The 24409-nt window shown below is 44.5% G+C and overlaps 1 protein-coding gene across 7 annotated transcripts in view; it reads left to right on the top strand.

Moving 5' to 3' along the window:
* The first annotated feature begins 11315 nt into the window (after positions 1–11315).
* The window catches only part of LOC131589301 (excitatory amino acid transporter 4-like), a 42898-nt gene continuing 29804 nt past the window's right edge, over positions 11316–24409 (top strand). For 3 of the 7 annotated variants that reach the window (XM_058858604.1, XM_058858599.1, XM_058858597.1), the window contains exon 1: positions 11319–11577. The gene's annotated coding sequence lies outside the window, so the exon portion shown is untranslated. Of the gene's footprint in view, positions 11578–19896; positions 20002–24409 lie in introns of all 7 variants that reach the window. The other 4 variants (XM_058858600.1, XM_058858598.1, XM_058858602.1 and 1 more) reach the window with 4 other exon arrangements.

Below are 24409 nucleotides of genomic sequence, written 5' to 3'. Positions count from 1 at the left end.
GCCTGGAGATAAAGTCCTGATCAAAGCTTGGAAGGAGCTCCCCCTCAACCCCCACTGGGAGGGACCATTTTTCGTTCTCCTGACCACAGACACAGCTGTCCGAACTGCAGAAAGAGGCTGGACACACTTATCCCGTGTGAAAAAAGTAAAGGATTACGATGCCTCTGAGTGGAAAGTCACCACACCTCCGGGAGAATTGAAAATTAAACTCCGGCGTCATCACAAATGACAAGTGACGACCAGATAAGTTGTATTAACCCTGAATGTGATTGCTTTCCATTTATTCATTTCAAGTGCTTTTATTGTAAACAAATTTGGGTAACCCACTGTTGGGGAGGGTACAAGCCTAAAGGATTGTGTACTAAGTGTCTGGAAAAAGAACAGGAGGAAACTAGCCGTTTCTTATCACTTGCCACCCGGGCGGGATTTTTAGAACTAGACTCTCCTGAGTGGTTCCTGCTTTTTCAAAAGGGATTAGGAGGTAAACTAGATTCCAAAGCAGAGGCTTTGGAAATCGAGTGCCGGAAGACAGTCAAAGTTCCGTGTAGGACAGACACAATCAGGTCGTCTCGGTGGGCTACTTTCAAAAGAAGGTATGCCATTAGGACTTCAAGGGCCCCTGAAGATTATCCGTGCTGCCGAGAAGATGGTAATCCCTGCCGTATATTCTTATACGGGCGAAGGGCAAAGCAGAGGGATACAACGGTGGAGAATCCTGATAGTCCTGAATCTAGCCATGTGCTTGGCCGAGGGAATGAGTCCCAAGGTACCTCCAGGAGAGAGTCCCCTGGGGAAGTGTGAGCAGTGTCGGACTGCCACAGAAACCGAACGAATGATTGACTGTCCTCCAGAACGACAGAAAGGGTTTTGCATATCTAACAGCACTCAGTATAATCTCTGTAATTTAAAGGGGGAGGTTTGGTGTTTTCGCTCAGGGGCAAGTTTTAAGGACGGGCAGTTTCAGATTCCTATGAGACAAAAGACCAGAGCTGCCCACTTCAGGTATAGAAGAGAAGTGGGAGTGATTCCTCCAGTTTCTATCTGTAGCCAATGTAACAAAACTGTCTGGATCGGAGGAAAGAGACAATCCACCTTTGTAGCATATTACAAAATCAATCCTTTGTGTTACAATAAAGCAAACTTGAAAACATGTACTATAGGAAGGAAATTATATTGGGAAGGTAAAAATTTAAAACACGGAGAAAAAGCCTCCTTTAGTAATGAACCAATAATTCTGGACGTGTTACAAAGTGATGATGACCGGGTATGTTTACAGTTTGATCAGGTATTCTGCTTCTCCAAAGATGAGGAAGGGTTGGACCCTGAAAGTAAAATAAAACAACTAACCCTGGAATTAATGAAGCGAGAAGTAGAAATTCGAAGGTAGAGGCTAGAACAAGAGAGACTTAACTCTCTTAGTGAACATTATGAACAATTAGAGAAACAATACAGCAACTGGGGATTACCAAACCCCAACCAGAATCTATTCATAGACCTAATGCAAGAAATAGCCACAGAATTAGGTCTGTCTAACTGTTAGATATGTGGTGGTTTAAAATCGGCCGAAAGGTGGCCATAGAAGGGAGAAGGACTCACCCCAGAGCAACTCCTAAAATGGAAGGGCTTAAAGATGTTAAAAACAACGAGAAGACCCGAGGGGTGGGTGATAGATCAAAGAATAATCGGTACTCTCTGCATTAGCAGAGAAGGGAGAGAATTTACTGATTTAGTGGGTTATACCCCATGTATAAACACACTCACAGTGAATTCTGACAGTAAAACAAAGACTTGGCAACCCGAACCACCCGCGGGCTATTGGAGTCGCACACGGGGCAATCACTGCGAATGGATAGAAATGATTGAACTATGTTGGTACAAAAGCTCCGGGGCCAATCCCTTCCATGCCCTAGAAGACCTAAAAGAATATTGGGATGATCCGGCAAAAACGAACAAGGGCTGGGAGGCTCCTGACGGCATTTATTAGATATGTAGTAAAAAGGCATATAGTGAGCTACCTAGAAAATGGAAGGGATCCTGCACACTCGGAATAATTCGGCCCTTTTTCTTTACTCTACCCAGAGAGTAAATCATTGGGGGCCCCCCTCTTTGAAACACTAAATAGACAAAGGAGGGAATTAAAACGAGAATTACCAATGGCAGGAGGCAGCCAGAAATGGAAAGAAGAAGAATAGCCTGCCGAAAGGATCATTCAATATTATGGGCCCGCTACTTGGGCAAATGATGGCAGTTGGGGTTACAGAACCCCCATTTATCTCCTCAACAGACTTATCAGGTTACAAGCGGTAGTGGAAGTAGTTTCCAAACACACCTCAGAAGCCCTAGAACTCCTAGCAAAACAGCACTCACAAATGAGAGCTTTCGTATACCAAAACAGATTAACTCTCGATTATTTGCTAGCCGAGGAGGGAGGAGTGTGTAGTAGATACAATGAGTCCGAGTGCTGCATGGAAATAGACGATTATGGAGAAACGATAAAAAGACTGGCTGCTAAAATAAAGAAAGTAGCACATGTGCCAGTTCAAAAGTGGAATTCAATTCTACAAGCCTCCTGGTGAGATCAAATCTTTGGGCAGGGGGCTTGGTGGAAAAAGTTAGTATTCTTCGTAGCCTGTTCAATTGCCGGAACCATTTTCCTCCCCTGTTTAATTCCTTGCTTCATCAGATTAATTCACTCTGTTGTGCAAGGAATGCAGATTGCCACCCTTCCAATTGATCCAGAGAAAGCACAAGGGAAACCTACTTATCTCTCTAAGCTGATGAAATTAGAGGAGGAAAAGGAGAACAAGAACGCAATTAAGGCCTTAAAGAATTTTGAAAATAAACATAACCGGTCTCAAGAATATTGTGGGAATTAGCTATCGGACTGGGAAGAAGATGAATGTAGTTAAAATTTCACAGTTCTTCCTCAGTAAGATTGAATGAAATAACACGAATTTTTAATGTGATAAAGTATTAGGCGGGGGACTGTGATAAATGTATCTATGAATAAAAATTTGTGAAAGCCTAAATAAATATATCTGTATTTATAATGATATAAGAAAATATAAAGTATAGTGTGGCCCAAAGATTCCTCCCCAGACCCAGCAGCAAATACCCATTCAAGAGATAACGACTCTAGCTGGCGCCCATCAACCTAAGAGAATGAGCAGGACACGGGCCATCAGACTGGACAAAGAAACGAGCCCTGGACAAAGAAATTAGCCCGGACGAGGTACTCATCACCGGACCTAAACGCCCCACCCTGCAAGCCACAGTTGGAGAAGCAATCAAACTGGACAAAGAGAGAAGCCCAGCCGAGATATTCATCGGCTCCAACCCGGACCCAACCACTCCGTACTGATAGCCCAACCCAAGATGAAATCAAGAGACACTCAGAACCTTTCTACATGCAAAGAGACTCTGCCCAACTGTCTATTGATTCAGTTTGCGGTTCCAGGAAATCCATTCAACCAACCATCAAGACTCTTTGTTGAACAGTGACTGCTCGGAGTTTTGGCCTCAGGGCACAAAACCCCTATAAAAACCCCGGACTGCAACACATACGGTGTGGATTTGGGAAAATCTGTACCTTTGACTATAGACCCCTGTCCACCCAGCGCTGCGCTGATATATTTTATTGTGGTTTTTCCTTTTGTTGTTTGTTTTATTGAAATTGCTTTATAATAAATTGTTTTTTATTTAACCTCATTTTGCCATCCCATTTATAACACTACGGTCCAGATGTTATTTGACACAAAAGGGACACTCTCTGTCTTGTACAGGGAGAAGAGGTTCCTTCCAGCCAAGAAAACATGATGGACAGAATGGTCTGATATTGTTTTTTTGGGGAGGCTTTCCATGTAAATAATTTATTTTTCTTGTACCTTTTGTTATTAATATTGTTGCTGTTAATGTTAGTTTTCTTATCTCATTGCTCTTTCTAGTAAATTGTTTTTATGTTAACCCATGATTTTTGCCTTTTGAGCCTGTCCTGGGGTGACTTTATGATGCTTGTATCCCAAATCACCTTGTTTACGTTACATATTAAGTTCTGCACCTTTAAGACTGGCTCTGAGAGTGAAGAGGGGGGAAGAAGAAGCTGCAGTTTGTGTTCAGAAAGAGTCCTCATTCTCCCACATCCTGCTCCTGGACTGTGCTGTCTGCAGCACAGACAGACAGCAGGATGGAGATCTCCTTTGCTGTTGCATAGCTGAGACAGAGTTCCCCAGACTGTTTTTTTTTCCTTTTTCTTGTATCTGTTCAAACCTACTCTGGACTGAAAACCCAGACAAACCCCAGGAGCTCACGCCTGTGGCCCACCAGGGCCTGGGCCTTGGCACTTTCCAGAGCCAGAGGGACCAATAAGAACCTGAGTGAGCCGAGCTACACCCCATGAAAAGGACTTTTCTGGATTTTCCATCTCATCAAACACTGAGAGGTTTTAGCTTTAAATATTATTCAATTTCTGTTAAATAAACAGTTTTTTCCACTTTTCTCCAAGGAAATATTTTTCCCAAACCAGTTGGTGGAGGGGCTGCTTGAATTTGATTTTCTGGAGTGACCCCATTCAGAGGTTCTCTCCCAAATTTGCCCTAAACCAGGACAGTGCCCCCAGCTGGAGGAGGAGGGGAAGTGGCGCATGGTGTTAGCAGGAGTATCCCCTAATGGAGAATACCATGCTTAAACCACAACACTACCAAATACTCCCCTCTTGAAATCCATGTCTCTCCAGTTTGGAGACAAGGATGCCATGTGGGATCACATCACAAGCTTTACAGAAATCTAGGTAGATAAAATGGGTCATCTTCCCTTGTCAATTGTTGCAGTAACTCTGTCATAGAAGACCACCAAAGTGGTCAGGTACGACGTGCCCTTGGAGAAGATGTGCTGGCTGTCCCAGGTCAACTCCTTGTCTTGTATGTGCCTTAATATTGCTTCCATGAAGACCTGGTCCAGTCCCTTTTGTGTCAGGGACCAAAGAGTGTTTAAAGCCTGCCATATTTCATCCACTGTTGACAAGATAATGTAGAAGAAGATCTTACTGTTAGTTTGTGAGACTTTAACCTTCAGAAATGAAACTATGTATCGGTCACCTGGTAGGGGATTCAACCTGTGAAAGGGGAATAATATACAATAGTCATTGATGGCATGGAGGTGTTATCATGGGCTGTTATGACCTCATCTCACACACTGGCCCTGCATGAGATGATGTTGAAACAGGCTACTGCTGAGGAGGAGATATAAGGTGTCATCCTGGGGTGGAGGGGGGAGGAAGACGTACACTGCTTTCATTCAGGGGATACCCTGAAGATGCGCTGCCTCCCTACTCATCCCACTCAGGAGCCATGCTCTATCACCTTCTCCTGTTCAGCGGCTTCTCTAGAATCCAGGGGCCAGTATGTATTAATTGCTAGTGTGACTAATAAAATTAATTTACTTTGCAATTCTGAGTGTGTCTTGAGTTTTTTGTGCACGTCCTCTGAATGTTCAGGCATCCTCCCAAACTTCACACCTTTCCAGGCAGAGAGATGATGGTCACTGGTATTTAGTTCCATGGGCCAGGACAGAATTAATGTTCTTGCAGTAGCCATGAGGGCTTGGAGCCTGGAGCTGTGTGGGCATACCCACATTGTTATTCTGTACCATCCACATCATATCAGGGGAGGTGGGGTAGAAGTGAGGGATTCTCATTTCTGAGAACGAAGCGGGGGGGGGGGAAGGGGAAGTGCATGTGGTGGGCCCAGGGGCCATTTTCTTCATTGTCTTAGAACCATGCAGCACCTGCTGGATTGGTTGGTTGGTCAGCGAGCACTTTTTTGAATATAAATTGCCCTCTTTTTTTCTAATTTTATAATTAAAATTGTTGCTGTTACTGTTCATTTTCTTAGCACATTACTGCTTCCAGTAAATTGCTCTTTAGAGAAGAATTGGTTTGTCTCTGACTTTTGTTTCTCTCTTATGGGAGGGGGTGAAAGTAAGGTAGCAGCTGTGTAAGGCTGAATTTCCAGTTGGGCTTAAAAGCATGACACCTTTTTAAGAATAGGATTGATATTTTCCTTTTTCCAATCACTGGGACTTAGTCTGACCACCATTTTCAAATAGGATGGAGACTGGCTTGGCAACTACATCAGCTCTCAGGACCTTGGGATGCATCCAGTCAGGCTCCATAGATTTGTGCCTATTCAGTTCCATCAGATGGTCTCAGACCTCCTCTTTGCTGACGGTAGGAAGGACTTTGTCCCCCAACCTTCACCTGGAGGCTCAGCAACTTGGGAGAGGCAGAAAGTCTAATGACTGCTGGAGTCTGAGGCAAGGTTGTGCATGGGTTCAGGACTGCACAGGTTGTGCAGCAGGAGAATGACTTACAGGGAAATGATTAAACAGACATGTTTGCTGATAAACCTGCAAACGATGAATACCTTGGGTCTCTTCAATCTTTACCTTAGTATTTTTAAAGATCCTTCAGCAGCCTGGAACATAACAAAATCAGTTAAGGCCTTTCTTAGTTTCAATCTAGTACTTGTAAAATACCATCAACAACAATTTGGAAAATTGGAATTACAGACTGTGGACATTTAAAACTGTAGTGCATATTAAGGAGGAAATAAAAATTTTAGGGGTTGGTTCTCATATGCCTCATAATCAGTGTCTGTCCTAAAGGCTGTTGCTAGTTGGGGTTATCCAGTGTGACTTTTGCCACAACAAGTTTGTTTATTGATTAGGCAGTGTCTCACTTTTGGAAGACAGGTGTCTGCTAGAGAGGGCAGGAGCCTCCCTTGGAATGAAAATGTAGATCCCCTCCCTCTGAATTACTATCATTTTGAAATCAAGGAGCTCTCAGGCAGAGATCTGGGGATAGCAATAACAGTTCTTTACTAGTATGTATAACGAGGCACACAAACAACAATAACTACAGCATTAGCAACAAAACAGAACCAGGGACCCGTGACAGCCTTCTTGGCTGAGATGGGAAGGGATGGAGGAGAGGCTTTGCTTCACAAACTCCCTCGGGCGGGCAGTGCCGGTGCTCCTGCAGGGCTCTGAGGAACACTCAGCTGGATCAGCAGGGATGAGCTGAGATCCTGGGCTGGTGGCTGAGGTGGATCAGCAGCTCCGTGGTGGTGGCTGGCACTGCCACACGTCCCGGCAGGACAGGGGGTGCGAGGCCACCAAGGTAGAAAGGAAGAAGGAGGAGACGCAGCAGCTCTGTCTGGGGCGAATTCCCTTCTCTTCGCAGCAACAGCTCTGCACCCCAAAGTGTCCCTCTCTGAAGCTGAAGAAGCCGCCAAACTGTCCCCACCCTCCCCTTTTCCTGCCCCCCTTGGCCCTGGGCCCAGCCGAACTCTTTGTGTTTCTCAAGTACCCACCAAATACCTGCAGTCAGGTTTTCCCCGCAACTAATGGATAAAAATTCCACAGGTGAGCCAGAACTAAAAGAAGAACACCTAACCCCCAACAGGCAGTTAGAATATTTTCTTGGGAAATCACTGAGTATTGAATTCCATCTTTTATTCTAAATGGCACCTTCCTAGACTTGAGATTCCAGAGAAACAGCTGAAGCAAGCAGAGCAGGAGGCACACAGATGAAGGCATCTGGCTAAGAATAGGGTCAACAGCATATTCAGCTATGACTTCATCTCAAGTACAGTGTTTGGTCCTCTGGCCATTCTGAGCAGGGCTTTCACTACATCTTTGTCAACAAGGGCACTAGATCTATGATAGCCATGAACTGGAGGAACCCTGACCCCTCTCAGGACCCTCCTGAGCAGCTTCAATTCAGCACAGTCTTCCCATGTGCTTCTATTTTTCCACTATGAATTCAAACACGCTCCTCCCTGGTTAACATCACGGTGGGCTAAGCCTCTTGAGGCATTAGGCATGGACACAGCAACTTTCTGCTCAGCCAAAGTGGACAGTCTACGCACATGCTGCCACACCAGGGAGCATTAAGGGTTGGAGTGTTGGAAATGCTGAGGTCAGGGTGTGGGGGAAGATCCCAAGGTACCAGGATGGCATCATGCCCACCTTAATTTCTCAAATCAATGTCATTTATGGCCACTGGAGAAGGCAAGTGCAGAGAGCCCAGATGACTTTTCAGAAGTCTGCCTTGACACTGCTCCTGCCACCACTTACACCAGCACATCTTATTTTCAGGAAGATTATGGGAGGCACTGTCCAAGAGCTGTCATGCTGGAGATGCAGTGGGGGGATATCAGCATGTCAGAGCTGTACAGGAAAGGAATATGGTCAGTAATGAAAATCCTGCAGTGGCACAGACAAGCAAGAACACCAGCCTCATTGAAAAGCTGGGACCAGTTCCAGCTCCCTGCCCCTAAAACTTTACTCTCAGGCCAAGCAGCAACAAACCACCTGCAGGCACCGTGCACCATCATGGTGGCACCAAATACTCCTGGCCAATTTATACCCTGTGTTCCTGTACTGGAAACTTAAGAAACCAGCAACGATGCAGTTGCCACCTCTGCCAGAAAACAGCACATTACAGGGAGCAGAACTGGACAATCCTCTGCAACTTGCCCTTGAAAGAGAGGTCTGCCACTGTTAGCAGAGGGGTCATTGCACAGAATCCCCTCAGTACCAAATAACCCCTTAGCTCCACTGAAGCTTCCAAAATGCTCTAAAAGATGGAATAGGATTCCCCAGGGGAGGAGCTGCAGGGTTAGCTTTTTTGTCTTCCTATCTGGGACTAAGAGTGGGGGGAGTGTTTGTAACCATAAAGACTGATTGATTCTCCAGCAAAAGTACCCTGACTCTGCAGTTCAGTAAATATCACAAAAATCTGCATTGTTGCATGCTTTGCATATCAGTGTCCACAGCAGCAGCACTCCTTGCTCCCATTGCTACACATGGACAGGGGTGTCACTTCCCATGCTGGACATGATTTGTTTCCTTCTGCATCATTTTGCTGAGTGCCATGTCAGATTAAAGGAAGATGAGTTACACTTCTTCCAAGCTAATTGTTCTTGTGCAAACTAGAAATGAGAAAGTGATAAGGTGGACAACAGAAGTTTTCAGATGTGAGATTTATGCAGAGGAGGCAATTGTCTCTGTACAACAAAAAGTTTTGTGAAATATGAAAACATGAATTTTGATGTAAACAAAACCCAAAGAGAACACATTTTGCTGCCCCTTTTTAATTAAAAAAAGCGGGGGGGGTGTGGAAATTTTCGGAACTTTTAAAGTTTAATGTTGAGAGGAATGACAGGTTTGTCTTTACAACGAGCTGTGGGTCTGCTGATAAGATGAAACTATCACTGAGAGATAACAGAAACAATGGGATGGATTCCCCTGAAGGATGAAAGGGACACCGAGAAAACACCATAAATTCCACAAGAGTTAAGAATGAAGAGGGAGGTTATGCACTGGGGGGGAATCTCAGTGTCAGGAAAATTAATCCACAAACGCCAGAGGTTTATGTCCAAAAAGGAGACAGAGGAGTCCTTTTACTTTATTGAATAAAGGGAGAAGCCATAGAGCATTCCCCACGGGGTTTCTCAAATTTTTGGAGGGCGCAGCCTCCTTTTTATCCTAATTCCCGGCTGCATGTCCCTTCTCTCTTTCCCCGTAGGCTGAGGTACTTGAGAGGTACAGACTTCCCAGAACGCCTGATACCAGGGATATCCCTCCCCCTCCCCCCCCCCCCCCCATGCATAATCCCTTCTTAATTCTGAACTTTTGTGGAATTCATGGTGCTCTTTCAGTGCCTCTTTCATCTTTCAGTGGAATCCATCCCATTGTTTCTGTTGTCTCTCACTGACAGCTACATCTTATCAGCAGACCCACAGCTTGTTTGTAAAGACAAACCCATGATTCCTCTCATCAGGTATCAGGCGTTCTGGGAAGTCTGTACTTCTCAAGTCCCTCAGCCTATGGGGAAAGAGAGAAGGGACAAGCGGCCAGGAAATTAGGATAAAAAGGAGGCTGCACCCTCCAAAAATTTGAGAGACCTCAGGGAGGCCCCATGGCCTCTCTCTTTATTCGAATAAAGTAAAAGGACTCCTCTGTCTCCTTTTTGGACATAAACGTCTGGTGTTTCAGGATTAATTTTCCTGACAATGTGAACACACTCAAAATGTACTATAGCCTCCTTCCTCAGCTTTGCCAAACAACCTTACACAGACTTCCACAGCAACACTGTACAAATCCAGTATCAGCCTCTGGTAGTCAAACTTTTTGTGTTCCAAAGCAGAATAAGTGAGCATCTTCTACAAAGATTATTCAGATTATTGTTGCCATTCTATTGATGAGGTCCATCAGGTTCCAAGCAGATTACAGCTACAAGAAGTGTGTTTATGACAGCTGACCCATGCTACTGATACTTGTTTATCTCTAGAGCCAGAAAGGAAATGTTTCAAGTGGAAAATTAGGTGTGTAAGATGCAGGGCAGTGGTGGACCTTCCTTAGGTACTGTTCTTCTTTGAAAAGTAGCATTACTGACTGCCTTGTACCTCGTTGGTCTAAAATAATTATAAATACAAAACTGCTGAATGATCGAGCTATCCCTTCCTTGCTAATACCTCTTGATGGAGGTAGGAAGACTGCAAACGATATGGGCACAATAGTGAAGGCAGGCTGTAAAAAGTGCAGAGTAACATGTGGCAGATTGCCTCATTGGCTTTCATCCACAGTCAGGTCTGTGGAAACTGGTTCCTCCAAGTTGTCAGAGAAACAATTGCATGTAAAATCTCACTATGAGAAGCCAGTGTCCACAAAGGAGACAGTAGTCCCGCAACTTTATTCAAATAAAAAAAGGAGAGAGTTCACTGGAGCATACCCCAAGGGGTCTTTCTCGATGTTTTGGAGGGCACCGCACCTTGCTCTCTTCCTTACCCCATTGGCTGAGGTACTAGGAAGGTGCAGCCTCCCCGAACCGCCTACTCCGTATCCCCGCTTGAACCTGGCATTTTACCCCAAAGTTCAGAAGTTCAGGCTTGTGCAGAGTCCCCCACTTGTCTATTTGAGGAGTCAGGCTGTGTGAGCTCTGTAACAAACCTGCTGCTTGAAGTTAGTGGACACGTTAAGATCCATTTCAAAGATGTCGACCCATCGAATTTGTTTGTAAAGACATGAGCACAAATCTTCCCTATCAAGGTCTCCTGGCTCTTGTTTGTGTTCTGCCGCTACAGCCCGCCAGAAGCCCAGACGCCACTGCCCGGCGTTTCCCTGAGCCCCATGAGCGCCTGCTCCAGCCTGCCCAGAGCAGCGGGGAATAACCCGGCCCCCGCCGTCTGCAGCCGGCCCTGACCCCGCTCGGCCCGGCCTGGCAGCAGCCTCGTGCTGGGGGTGGAACCGGGCTTCTCTCGCTGGGGCCAGCAGAAGTCACGGGCACAAAGAAGGAATAAGAGACGAGCTGTGGATGTGATGCCTGTGGCTAACCCCTCCTCTCCAAAGGCTTGCTTTCCATCTTCAAAAGCTCAGTGCCTGGCGTTACTGTGCAGTTGGAAGTGGGCAGAGCCTGTCATTCGACCTGAACAGGCAGAGCTTGGTTCCTGAGACAGTCAGAGCTCCCCCTTCCCCCCGAGCCCTCTACAAGCTTTTCTCCAGGTCTACAGTTCGAAGGTATGGTGAGCACTCTGTAAAGGTAATACTCTGCTCAATTTTGCATGAAGACTTTGTTAATTATACAGGAGATCCCAAATGTGGGCAGGATTCTCGATCCAGGGAAGTATTAAAGATGCTAAGGGACTTGAAAGGACCAGAAATACTCTTTCTCATTTCTGGTTTTCAGAGATTTAGTGCATTTCCCACATCACAGGAAGAGGGGATAAGGTATCACTAATATAATTTGTCCTTACAGATTTTACATGAATCCAGGTTTTGTGAATAGAAGTTCATACACTTCTGACCTTCAAGAAGCAGCTTTGCTCTTGGGCTGTAAAGGAGCTGAACTGCCTAAGGCAGTATATTGGCTATGTCACTGCTTTCTATCAATCTTTTACATGTTCTCCGACAGCTATGCAAAATGCAGGAAAAAAACCCCAGAACTCAGTGTGTATTTTTTTTTTTTTTTTGGTGCTAAATGTCTGATTTGTTAGACTGAACAAGCACCACTTCTTTAAATTTAATTGTATTTTCTGCCACCACATTTTAAATTATCTGACTTGGAAAGTGCTAACAGACCTCCCCCAACAAGTGTTTTTTGAGACAGTACTTTAAACAAATGGATGAAACATATATGTATATAAAACCTCATCCAATGGAAGCATATAACAGAATTGAAGCCTTACTAAATGACCTTGTTACTGCATACCTAAATAAAATCCCTCAGAGAACACTTCTTTCCTGAGGCTCATTGCCCTTCTTGGTAGTGCCTAAGCACGTTTCTGATATAACGTGGGTGACTGGCCTCCTCCCACCCCTGCCGGGCTCGGGATCATTTGTGGAGCCACTTGTTCTGCATTTCCTCTTCCCTGCTGTGATCAGAGGAGTAGGTGCCTTGTGGCCATTAGTGAGACACTTCATGGTATAGCAGTGTTAGAGGGGAGAGTCTGAATAATATTATATGTTAATAATGAATTCTTTATTTGCTGGTTTTGTATAATTTGATTGCATAGTGTTGCAAGGGAACTAGCAATAGTACATTCACAGTGTGAAGCATAGTTTACAGGATTTACAGTTGTGTAATTCCCATGGGACTCATTCCCGTTGGTTAGCACTGGCTGTACACTGGTGACCTGAGTGTCATTGTAGCTTTTCTGCTCAGACACTCGCATGCTTTTCTCACCTCTTCACAGGGAACTAAATTAACTTGCTGTGAGCACAGCTGAAGATCAGGAAGGTAAAAGTTTGTTTGTGTGTGGAAAAGCACCCGAAAGAGGGGCAAACAAGTCAAAGAGCACACAAAGGCTTTCAGACCATCAGCCGGGATGCCTGAATTCTTGAAAGGCTGGCATTCATTAGTGACTTTATCATTCATGTCTTTTAAGTAAGAAGAGTCTGTAAGTTTGACCAATTTTACACGAGGTAGCAGGGTTTGAGTTAACCTGGGATGAGGAGATGTCAACAGCTGATTACTTAGCAGAAGTACAAAGAGTGCAAGCGTCAGGGAACAGGATTCTTGTGCTCAGCATGGAGCTGAAGGAGAGGTCGGTTCCATTGGTCCCCATGCTGGAGCTTCACCCTTCATGTTGCACTGCACTGACTGTCAGCAGTGCTAAAAAAATATTTCAAAGCAGAGCAAAGTATGCAAGATGCTGTTCCAGAGGCACTTCTTATCACAGTGCTAAAAGAAGGCTGAGCAGATAGTTCAGGTATCCTGGCAAATGTACACAATTCATGGAACCAAAGCAGAGCAGCAGCCTGGCAAGCAGATAAACACACAGCTGGTTTGCTTCCCAAGTTCTTCAGCATGGTGTGCTGTGATGAAGAAGAGTGGAATTTTCCATCTGGTTAATCAGACTTTGCATGCCATGCTGCTGTCTCCCCACCATAGCTGCTTGCAGATGCCCATTTAGCTGCAGGCTATGAACAGTGAGATTTCTCAGGGGCTTCTCCTAGGTCAGGAACAATCACTGGAAAAGTAGATCAGAGAGCTCACAGAGGAGGTGGCCTGATAAGCTGGGAACGTGCCTTCCCTTTGGCTCAGTTTCTGTAATGAGCTGTGAGATGGTTTGTGTTGCCTCTGTTGACAGCGTGCAGCCAGCACAGCAGCACTCCAAGCTTTTCTGAGCAAGGGCTTGAGCCCCACATGCCTGCCTGAGCTCAGCCTAACACCTAATGGCATCTGGGGCCACCTCATGAACCATCTGCTTTATGACCCATGAGAGGGGATGGGGAGAAAACTCCCTGTGTGGGAATTTGGAAAGGATGCTTGGTTGGAGTCAGGAGTGATCCCTGATACTGAGTGACTGCTTGTACACCACTGTGATGTGTGCTGGCACAGGACAGCCAACTTGGAGCACCCTTCCCATGTATGGAGGCCTTCCAAATTATAGCCCAGTACTGTCTGTGCTGGCTGCCTGCATGGGCCAGAACTGTGCAGTCTCAGTGGGTGAAGTGTGCTCAACAAACCCTTCTGTAGCACCAAAGGGGTCACACCAATGCCCGAGAAATGAGCTCTGGAGAAATTTTTGAAGATGTGGCCATGCTTCCCCCTGTAATACTTCAAAGATGTAGCAGAAAGGGCAAAGCTTATGAAGCTGAACCTGTTCAACTGTTAATTTGAAAGCTGATTTATTGCCTTCAGACTGCATTAATATGTTAATATATTAATACATAAAAGAGTGATTTGGCAGAAATCTTGCTGATAGGACAAGATACAAAGATAGGCAGATAGCTGCATATGCCATTGGTATATCATTTGACAACAAAGGCAGTTTGACAAGGAAATACATGTAGTGTCACCTGCATTCTGAAAGAGGAGATCCTGTATCTTTCTGATACAGCTTCCATGAGATACTTCACAATGGGGGAGATTTGGAGATTCTTTCTGGATCTGGGAACCTTTGAGTTTTCCACTTCGGGGTCTTTATTGCAAGGCTGTACCCCTTGATGTTTTGTCAAAATTAGGAGCCTAAGAAGCATGACAGAAGAGTGTCATTAACAGAGTGAAATAAAGTCTATGAAGAAGAGGGAGGTAGAGTCTGCTTTTTCTAGACAAAACTTGAGAGAATGAAATACAAAGTCCATAGGGAATGGTTGAAAGCAGATGGTTTTAGGGGATTCTGCAATTCAGTGAAGGAAAGCCAGTGGTGTAGACTTCCTCTAGAGCTGTCTGCATTCTCTGAAGTCTTGTGGTTTTTAATTCTTCTCCTTCAAGAGAGCCATCTACAGGGTAGACTCCCAGTGGAAACAAAATTGCAAAATCAAACCCCAGAAGTCAACATAATGCTTCCGTCTGTAGTTTAGGATCTCACTTGGAAGGAGAGGAAGAGGAGCCATGCTGAGGGAAGTGGAGATTTGAGTGGGATCTGGAAAAAACTTGGAGGTGCTGCTGTCCCAGTGACAGCTGCAGGATCATCCACTTTGACTTTCATACCACAGACCTCATTTGCATTTTAGTCTCTATGACTGCCTGCAGGTGCTGTATGCATGAGTGTTTGCTTATCCATGGTGATAAAGCTTCCGCCTCTTGGTGTGTGAATGTCAGCATTACCATTAGCATTAGTAGGTTCAGTTCAGCTCCTCTACAGCAGCAGCTGACTGCTTCTTCTAGTGATTATGCATCATTTCCAGGGTCAGATAGACCCAGGCTTATATAATTTGCCTGAAACTGGTGGATTAATGACCACCAGAAGACAGTGATGCAGGTTCTAAAATTTCTTTAAAATAGTATATTCTAGTTAAAAGAAAATTAATTAACACAGGGCTATTCCTGTCCTGAAAAAGGAGGTCACATTAGATGATCACACTTGGTCCCTTTTGTCCTTGTAATACATATACAAATACACAGCATTGGGTGCTGTCGGAGAAGGGCACAATACCAATGGTAATACCATATGGAAAATAACAAAGAAAATTGGCCAAGTTAAATCTGGACAAATATATCATCAGAGCAGCAGAAGCGAAGCCTTTCCATCCTGTTTTCCCAGCTCAGAGAAGGCAGACTGCCCATAGCAGTATTAGACCAAGCTATTTGAAGCAACAGAAAGGCTTTGTGACATCCTCTGGTTTGTACAACTTATTAATAGAGGATGCCCAAATGAAAGTCATGTGCTGTTGTTGCAAAATCATGCAAGATATTCCCCTGAAATAATTAATTGCCAGTTCAGACATTTCAGTCTATTGACATGGAACAGGATATACATGAAGGTGTTCTATTGCAGTCTTAGCCACAGAAACAAACCACTCTCAGAACAAATATTAATTGTGTCCACATCTGTTCAGAAGACTGTTGCTGCTGCTGCCAGTGATTGTTTCCTTTTATTTTTTTTAATTGCTTGGCTACATAAAAGATGCCTTCAAACAATATAGTGTTACCTAAACATAGCTCCTCTCAACACAGCTGCTTTTCCAGTTTTGGCCTTCCTAGTACCATGGTTGTCCTATGGCATAACATCACTATACTGAAGATTCTTGGCTTACCAGGGACCTTCTAAATCATTCAAGCCAGAAACTGTTCCAGAGTGATTGCTTCCAACCCAGTAACCTTTGCTTCCTAAGAACCCAACTCTTATTCTTGGGTGGGATTCCCTTCTCCCTAACCATTCTTTGTTACCTCATCATCACCCACCTGTGGTGGCAGGGAGGCTGGGGAATTAGGGAAGAGCAGCAGGAAACTGCTGCTGAGGAGGGAATGGAGCAGTGGAAAGACAAAGTGAGAAAAACTACAAAGGGGAATAACCCAAGCTCACTAGAGATAAGCCTGGGGGCAGCATGTTGATGTTAGAGAGATGGTGCGCTAGTGAGGTCCTTCAGTCTGTCATCTTCATGCTTGGGGAAGGGATGGAGATTGATGTGGCGCAAAGAAACAAGAGTTATTGATGGGTTAGAAACCATAGAATCATCTGAGAATGGTAATGTAAGAATTAGGGGCTCTCCCTCCAAAGAGGTGGTGAGATAAATAGGCCAACTGAAATGCACCTACACCAATACCCACAACATGGACAACAAACAGGAGGAACTGGAAGCTGTGGTGCAGCTGGAAAACTGTGACATAGTTGCCATTACAGAGACATGGTTTGATAACTCATATGATTAGAGTGGTGCCCTGGGTGTCTGTAGACTTTTCAGAAGGGACAGGCAAGGAAGGGGAATTGTGGTAACTCTGTGTGTGAGGGAATGATTTGACTGGCTCAAGCTTAATGATAGCAATTGATGCCACAAGATTTTTGCTTTTTATATATTTTTCATATATTCATAGCTTTGTAGACTATTGTTGTATAGTATAGTTATATAGCTTCCTAGTTTACTTCAGTACTTTTCCAGTACTCTCTTAAGATGGCCACATTCCTGGAATCCTATTCTAATCTTACTTTTTCAGTGAACCAAGGCCATTCTTCTGCTTTCCTGTGTATGCAGACATAAACAATGTAGGGCTAGAACCAAGGGTGGAGGCTTCAGCAGGAGGCTAAACCAAGGGGGGAATTACTTCATTAACTGTACTTCTAATTGGCAGTTCTTGTCAACTATGTTAATATGCTAAACTTATGAAAGTATCATAGCTCTACATCATGTGTGCGTTTCAGTGTGCATTCTGCTGGGCATTTCAGGCTGATAAAGGCATCACCTTTATCAATTATAAGGTTGAATGCTTATGTTTATGGTTAAGGGGGAATGTCAATGACTTACAGACTGACCAGCCAGGAAGAAGAGGCAGACAAAACATCCTATAAGCAGCTGAGAAAATCCCCACAATCACTGGTACTTGTTCTTGTGTGGGACTTCAACTTGCCAGTTGTCTGCTGGAAATACAACACAGTGGAGACAAAACAGTCTATGAGGTTCCTGGAGTGTGTGGAAGAGAACTGCCTGACACAGCTGGAAAGTGAGACAACCAGGGAAACTGCCCTGCTGGACTTGCTGTTTGTGAGCAGAGATGGACTGGTGGGGGATGTCACAACTGAGGCTGTTTGGACAACGCGATAATGAAGTGACATAGTGTTTCATACTGGTCTGTTGAGGAGACTGAGTATCCCTTGGGAAGCAGCCCTGAAGGGCAAAGGGGTCCAGGAAGGCTGGACATTCTTCAAGAAGGAAATCTTCAAGGCACTAGAGCAGGCTGTCCCCATGTGCCAAAAGACGAGCCAGTGGGGAAGAGACTGGCCTGGCTGAACCGAGAAATTTGTCTGAAACTCAGGGAGGAAAAGAGCATTTATCACCTCTGGAAAAAGGGGCAGGGAACTCAGGAGGACTATGAGGGTGTTGGGAAGTTGCGCAGGGAGAAAGTTAGAAGGGCCAAAGCTCAGCTAGAAATTAATCTGTCCACTGCTGTAAGAGATAACAAAAAGTGTTTCTATAGATACATCAGCAACAGGAGGACCGAGGAGAATCTCCATCATTTACTGAATGTGGTGAGCAACATTGTCACAAAGGATGAGGAAGAGGCTGAAGTACTTAATGCCTTCTTTGCTTCAGTCTTTAGTAGCAAGAACAGTTATCCTCAGGATACCCAGTCCACTGAACTGGAAGACAGAGATGGGGAGCAGAATCAAGACCTTATAATCCAAGAGGGAATGGCCAGTGACCTGCTATGCCACTTAGACCAGCACAAGTCCAAGGGTCAGCAGGAGGTGGTGAAAGAGCTCACCATGTCACTCTCTCACATGTTTTACCAGCAGTTCCAGGTCAGCCAGAGAGGTCCTGGATCACAGGAAGTCAGCAAATGTAAGGCACATGTGTAAGAAGGATTGGAATGAGGATCCAAGGAACTACAGGCCAGTCAGTGCTGGAGAAGGTCATGAAGCAGATCATCTTAAGCTGTCACATGGCATGTGTAGGACAGCCAGGGGATCAGGCCCAGCCAGTGTGGGTTTATGAAAGGCAGGTCCTGCTTGAATTGACCTCCTTCTATGACAAGGTGACCTGCTTAGTGGATGAGGGAAAAGGTGTGCATGTTTTATATCTCAGCTTTAGTAAAGGTTTTGACACTGTTTCCCACTGTATTCAGTAGAAACTGTCTGCACATGGCTTGGACGGGTGTGGTCTTTGATGGGTAAAAGCTGTCTGGACATCTGAACCAAGAGAATAGTGGTGAATGGAGTCACATCCAGCTGGGACCAGTGGTGTTCCCCCAGACTTAGTTTTGGGCTCAATCCTGTTTAACGTTTTCATCAATGATCTGGGCGAGGGGATCAAAGACACCCTCAGTCATTTCACAGATGACACCAAACTGGGTGGGATGTTGATCTGCTGGGGGGCAGGAATGCTCTGCAGAGACAATTTGACAGGCCAGATCAATGGGCCAAGGCTAACAAGGCAAAGGGTTGGGCCCTGTCTTTGGGTCACAAGAACCTCACAGAACAATCCAGGCTTGGGCCAGAGTGGCTGGAAAGTTGCCAGCGGTGAAAGGTCTGGGAGTGCTACTCAATAGCAGCTGAACATGAGCCCAGGTGTGCCCAGGTGACCAAGAAGGCCAGTGGCACCTGGCCTGTACCAGCAATAGTATGGCCAGCAGGACCAGGGCAGTGGCTGTCCCACTGTGCTAGGCACTGCTGAGTGCTAGGCCAATTGTGCAGTGTAAAGAACAGAGAACCACAGGCTGCAAGAGGCAGAGCAGAGATGAGAAGGAAGGAAAGATGCAGCCTGCTCATGGAAAGGAAGAAAAGAAATTAAAAGACAGTACCACATTGGCATTGGAATTGTCTCTGTGCAGCATAAACAGTGGAAGAAAGCTGCATTCCTAAGTAATGGGTAAAACACAAAGTAGAATAAATGTACAAATACAGTAAGGCAAGTGAAAATAAAAAGGATTATAGAAAGAACTTGTTTGTGATGAAACTTGAACCAAGTCTCAAGTAGGTCAGGGAGAACTACTGCTAGTTTGTAGTGCAGCAGACAAGCATGGGGCTGGGAGGAAGAGCCAGAGGTGGATTAGGGCAAGGAAATAAATCAAAATGACTCCTCACCCCTCAGCTTGTCATGCTGTGGGGATCAAGTGAGTTTCCACCAGGGAACCTCTCAGGATGGGAGCAGGGGATTTATTTTCCAGTGGCAGTGGCAGTGCAGTTTCTCAGACTGTTTGAGGAAAATGGTGTTTTTGAAAAGTCAGGCATCACAGGAACCACTGTAAGAATCTGCAGGTCACACTGGCTGTGCCTGTATATAGTGATTTACAGGGATTGCTAAAAATAAAAAATGAACATAATAAATCACACAAACTCCCAGTGCAGAACTCCTCCTAGCAGTGTGCAGCACAAGTTCCCAGTGCACCTGGAAGAAGCAGGGAGCATGAGCTGGGATTCAAAATAGCTAAAATGCCTCTGTCACACACATTCTCAGCAGAGCCAAGAAGAAAATGAGGACACTTCAGAATGACAGAAACTTCAGAAATTCACAAAACTTTGTCTCACTCATCTGTTGAAACTGCCCAGACAAAATTTGGAGGTAATAATTTTTGTCACTGGATATATAATTTTTTAGCTTCACTATCTGTTTTGTTGTCCCATCAGAAATTCTAACCAAATATCCTGGCAGGTGCTGTCAGTGAGAACAGCGTCATATTCTCTTTTAGCTCTCTGGACCCTGTTCTCCTTGGCCCTTGCTCCTCCCTCCAGGCTGCATCCAGGAAAATGCACCATAGCAGTTTGGCTACAGAGACACTGCAGAGCACCATGAGACCTGTAGTCTATAAAAAATGAGGTAAAAAAAAAAAAGAGGCACTCACATGAAGAAAAGCTATGACTTAGGTAGGAGTAGAATTACATCTGTCTGATTCAAATCAAAACATTTATTTACATTTCTGAATTTTCCTGAGCTTCGTGTGTGGCAAGAGTTGAAATTTTGACTTTTTGTTAAAAAATAGGGCAAAAATAGATGTTGAGAGATTGGCATTTCCCATAGGAAGGAAATTCCATTATTTGAGTAGCTCTGCAAAACATGAAGGAAGTTCATTTGCAGAAAGTCTGCTAACTTGTAATGAAGGTCACAGCTGCATAATTGGACTCCATTCCCAGGGCCAGTGAGCAATGTAGGAGACAGAATTAATACCAAACCCCAAATTAAGGTTACTGTAACAAGGAGAACAAGACTATAGAATTGCAAAATCCAGGGAAGGGAGGGCTGAAGGATTGCTTAACACACAAAGAAATCACATCTTTCCCCACGATAATTAGCAGCAGGGAATATCCCAGTGTCTTTTTACATTCCAGCAGAAAGTATCCATATCCTAGGACAGGTCTAGGTATGGATGGTCCATATCCATCCTCCCAGTTACCACATGTTCTGTTGACAGGGCTGTCACACCTGTCGTTCAGTACAACTTGGTCCTGAAGGGCTTTGTACCAGCAGTTCAGAGAAATCAAGCACTTTCAGAAGACTGATAAGCAAAGTGCTTACTGGAAGCCAGGAAAGCCATGGGACAGTCGATACAACCATATACTTGGGTTTTGTATCCCGGCCCCACAGCCTCAATGCCTCCTCCAGGTTGTGTGTCCAAACTGGACACTTTAACTGCATTCTAACAGAGACTCACATGAGAGATTTACCTTCTTACATTATGAGTCAACTCTTAGCCCATTTTTAGGTATTTTGCTTTTTAAAGATCCAATAGAAATCAGTCTTTCTTAAAAAGCAGAGATGATAAAGAAGACACACAAGCCCTTTGTAAATATTTGTCTCAAGAGTCATTTGCCCAGAACTTCACTTGTTTAGGACCTGGGTCTTTCCAATTTGGGCAGAGATACTGATTCCATCTGGATTTATACCTTTTTTTCTTTTATATATATTTCTGTGTCGTCCTGGAAATTAAGTCTTCTGATAATGTTTTCATAGTTTTAGTTATTTTCCCATGAAAGTCCTATAAACATAAGTTGTTTATCACATTCCTTTTAAGAAACATCTTTTGATGGACGTTTCTCATGACCAGTGTGCTTGGGAAGGTGGTAGCTTAATTATCCAATCCCTGTCATTGTCAAGAATCTATAAATAGTGGAGTCAGAGAATAAAGTCACGGGTTTTTGTTCTGACACTGAGAGTGGTCATGTGAATAATTTCGTGTCCTTTAGCGACATTTCTGTATTCTTTTCACATTGTATTTGTAGCTTTGTAGTCTATTATTTTAACTTAGCTTCAGTATTTTCCTAGGCAGAAAGACAAAACATATTCCATGCTATCTTGGTTCTCCTTAGAAACCAAGGTTGAAACCAGCTCTTGAAGACATATTTTTATAAAGAGGGCCTGGTCCTTATCTGAGGGAGGAGGATTTAGAAGGTGCTAGAGCTAGGGGGCATTTCTTCATGGAGTGTGCTTCTAATTGGGGGGCTCTTGTCAGATATGTTAATTTGCAGAATCTATAAAAATTGTACACAGATTACGCAGAGCAATCGTCTTCAGCATTTTCCACCTAATGGACTGTGCACCTAAAGATCCTTATATAAAGGTCACTTTTTATCACCCTAACTGTGCTTGGCTCATATTTCTAGGATTAGAGAAAAAGGCATCAATACAGACTGAGGATGTATCTAAAGACAGAAAGGGTGCTAAACTGCTCTGTCCCTACGTAACATTTTTAGTCTACAAGTGGAATTAGCATAAATCATTTTGAAAGGTGCTTTGTGGAGGAAATTTCCAGGAGCTGATTTTGCAAAGCTATTCCAGGCTGTTTTCCATCAAGCCCTTCCTTCAATTCCATCAAGCTCTCCAAGCAGCTGTGCAAGGATAGCATCAGAACACCCTCTGTAAGGTGACTCCATGACATGAGGTGCAGTTATCTTCTCCCATTGCCTCTCACAAGGTGAAATTGTGAGTTTCCTTTTTACCCATTGCTGAAAACTTAGAGCATCATGTGGCCTCTGATGTGGATGATCAAGCGTGCCTGGCACTCACAGAACAAGAAAAGACTTGGGGGAGTTAGCTGACCATGGGGTTTGCTCCCCAAGGATTGCTTTACCTTGGAAAAACTGCCTGGGCATCAGGCAGCTCCATCCTGAGGGAGCAGAGCTCTTCACCTCCTCCATAACTTCAGGCTGCTGCTCTGTTTCCTATTTAACAATTCAAAGTTGCCTGGAATTTGCCACAGGTACAAGTCAAAATATGGACAAACTTACCAAAGGAGAAGGTTTAAGGCACTTGTCACTGCAAATTTATGGCTTTTATGGGTGCTAACCAGGGGATTAAAATCCAGGGTAGAAATCAGCAGATTCTAGAAGCCAAGCTGAACTTCAGGTGGAAAGGACAATCACTGTTAGCCAAACAGTGGTGCCTGAGGTGGAATCAGGGAATAGAACAGCATTTGAGGTGTGGCCAAGTGCGTGGCTGCTCTGCCACTCTCTGGGTAGCATCAGAAGTGCACTTGTCCAGGGTAGGAGTGCCCTGCTACAGATCATCAACCCCTAGCAGTGCCAACAGTGCTGTCAGGGGCAAGAGCAGCTTCTGCAAGAGCAGCTTCTGGCCAAACTACACGAGAAGCAGAGGCATGAGGAATAGGAGATGTCCTTTCTCTGGGACTGCCCCAGCAATGGCCAACGTGAACCAGAAGAAGAAGAAAAGAAGTTCAACCGTGTACCAGGTGGGGCCAGCACAATCTGTCTCCCTTTACCTCTGCGGCTGAACTGGCTCTCAGCCACATTTCTGCAGGAAGGTTTTGGTGCATGGCACAGGCAGAGCACACCTATTCCCCAAAACCAGAAACATTAATTTTGGAATAAAAATATTTTCTTGGATAGGCCCTTCCAATATGTGTTTTTCTGGAAAGATGACTGAAACTTTGCAGGGCACAGTACTTGAAGTTAAAGTCCCCAGTTGACACTTGCATGACCTGAGATGCTGTTGAACCTTCAATAAGAAGATTGGTGTCATTAGTGCCATGTGAACCATGGAATCATGGATGCCATGTGAGACCTACCAATTTATTTGGTTCAGAAAGTGTCTTTGTCTCCTAATGCAGTGATAGCTTGTGTCTGGAGCAAGTTTAATCAACGGGGAATGACAGAAACAGTCATAATTCCAAATGGCTCATTGAGCAAAGCCCCATCTAATCACCATCCTGATTTATGGTTGCACTCAATGATTTTAAAGTTCTTTTCAAACTTAAACAATTCTATGATAAATGTCTGAAAAAGCCAGTTGATGCTGGGAGTTGGTCTCTGTAACCTGGCATGAGGAGATCCAGTTGTCCTCTTCTTACAGAGCTGATGAGGACACAGGATTTGGGGTGATTTAATTTCCAGGGTCATCCGTAAAATGACCATGGCGCTTTGGCTTTGACCTACTCCTCACTAGATGAGTTCAAACTCTGTGGCAAGCTCCATCTGCAGATGCAACATATCAGCCTTGCTATGCCAAAGCCAGAGCACACAGCAAAACCCCTACACTGGGGCCACCAGAATTAAGGAGAAGGCTACTTTCATTAGACAGCTATGTTCATTGTGAGTGATGTATCTGGTAGGGCTAGAAACAGAGGTGCTGTTGTAACTTTGGTGCTGATTTTTGAATATAATTTTTCACTCTGCCACATTCAGAGGCCAGCAATGGGCTCTGTGTGGTGCTCACACCTGTAACCTGACTTGTTTTGACATAATGCATTGATCAAAATTTTGAAATGTGGGACTTTTATTTAAAAAACTGCATCAGGAATCAATAAAGAAATCAGCAAGCAGTGGAAGTTTTGCCTACTTCCTTGGAAGCAGAGTCTGTCTCCCTGACAGACTGTACAGCTACTGTATTTCCTTTGCATGTCAGTGCACTGATTCCTCCATATGATGTGCCTAACACATCAAAGAGAAACTGCAGAAGTTTGGCTGAAGCACAGACACATGTCTATTCCCTAAGGCTGATCTGGACAAACCACAGGGCT

Source organism: Poecile atricapillus, chromosome 28 (assembly GCF_030490865.1).
Source record: "Poecile atricapillus isolate bPoeAtr1 chromosome 28, bPoeAtr1.hap1, whole genome shotgun sequence".
Lineage (NCBI taxonomy): Eukaryota > Metazoa > Chordata > Aves > Passeriformes > Paridae > Poecile > Poecile atricapillus.
The sequence above is the reverse complement of the archived record's forward strand: the minus strand, read 5'-3'. Positions and strand labels throughout refer to the sequence as shown.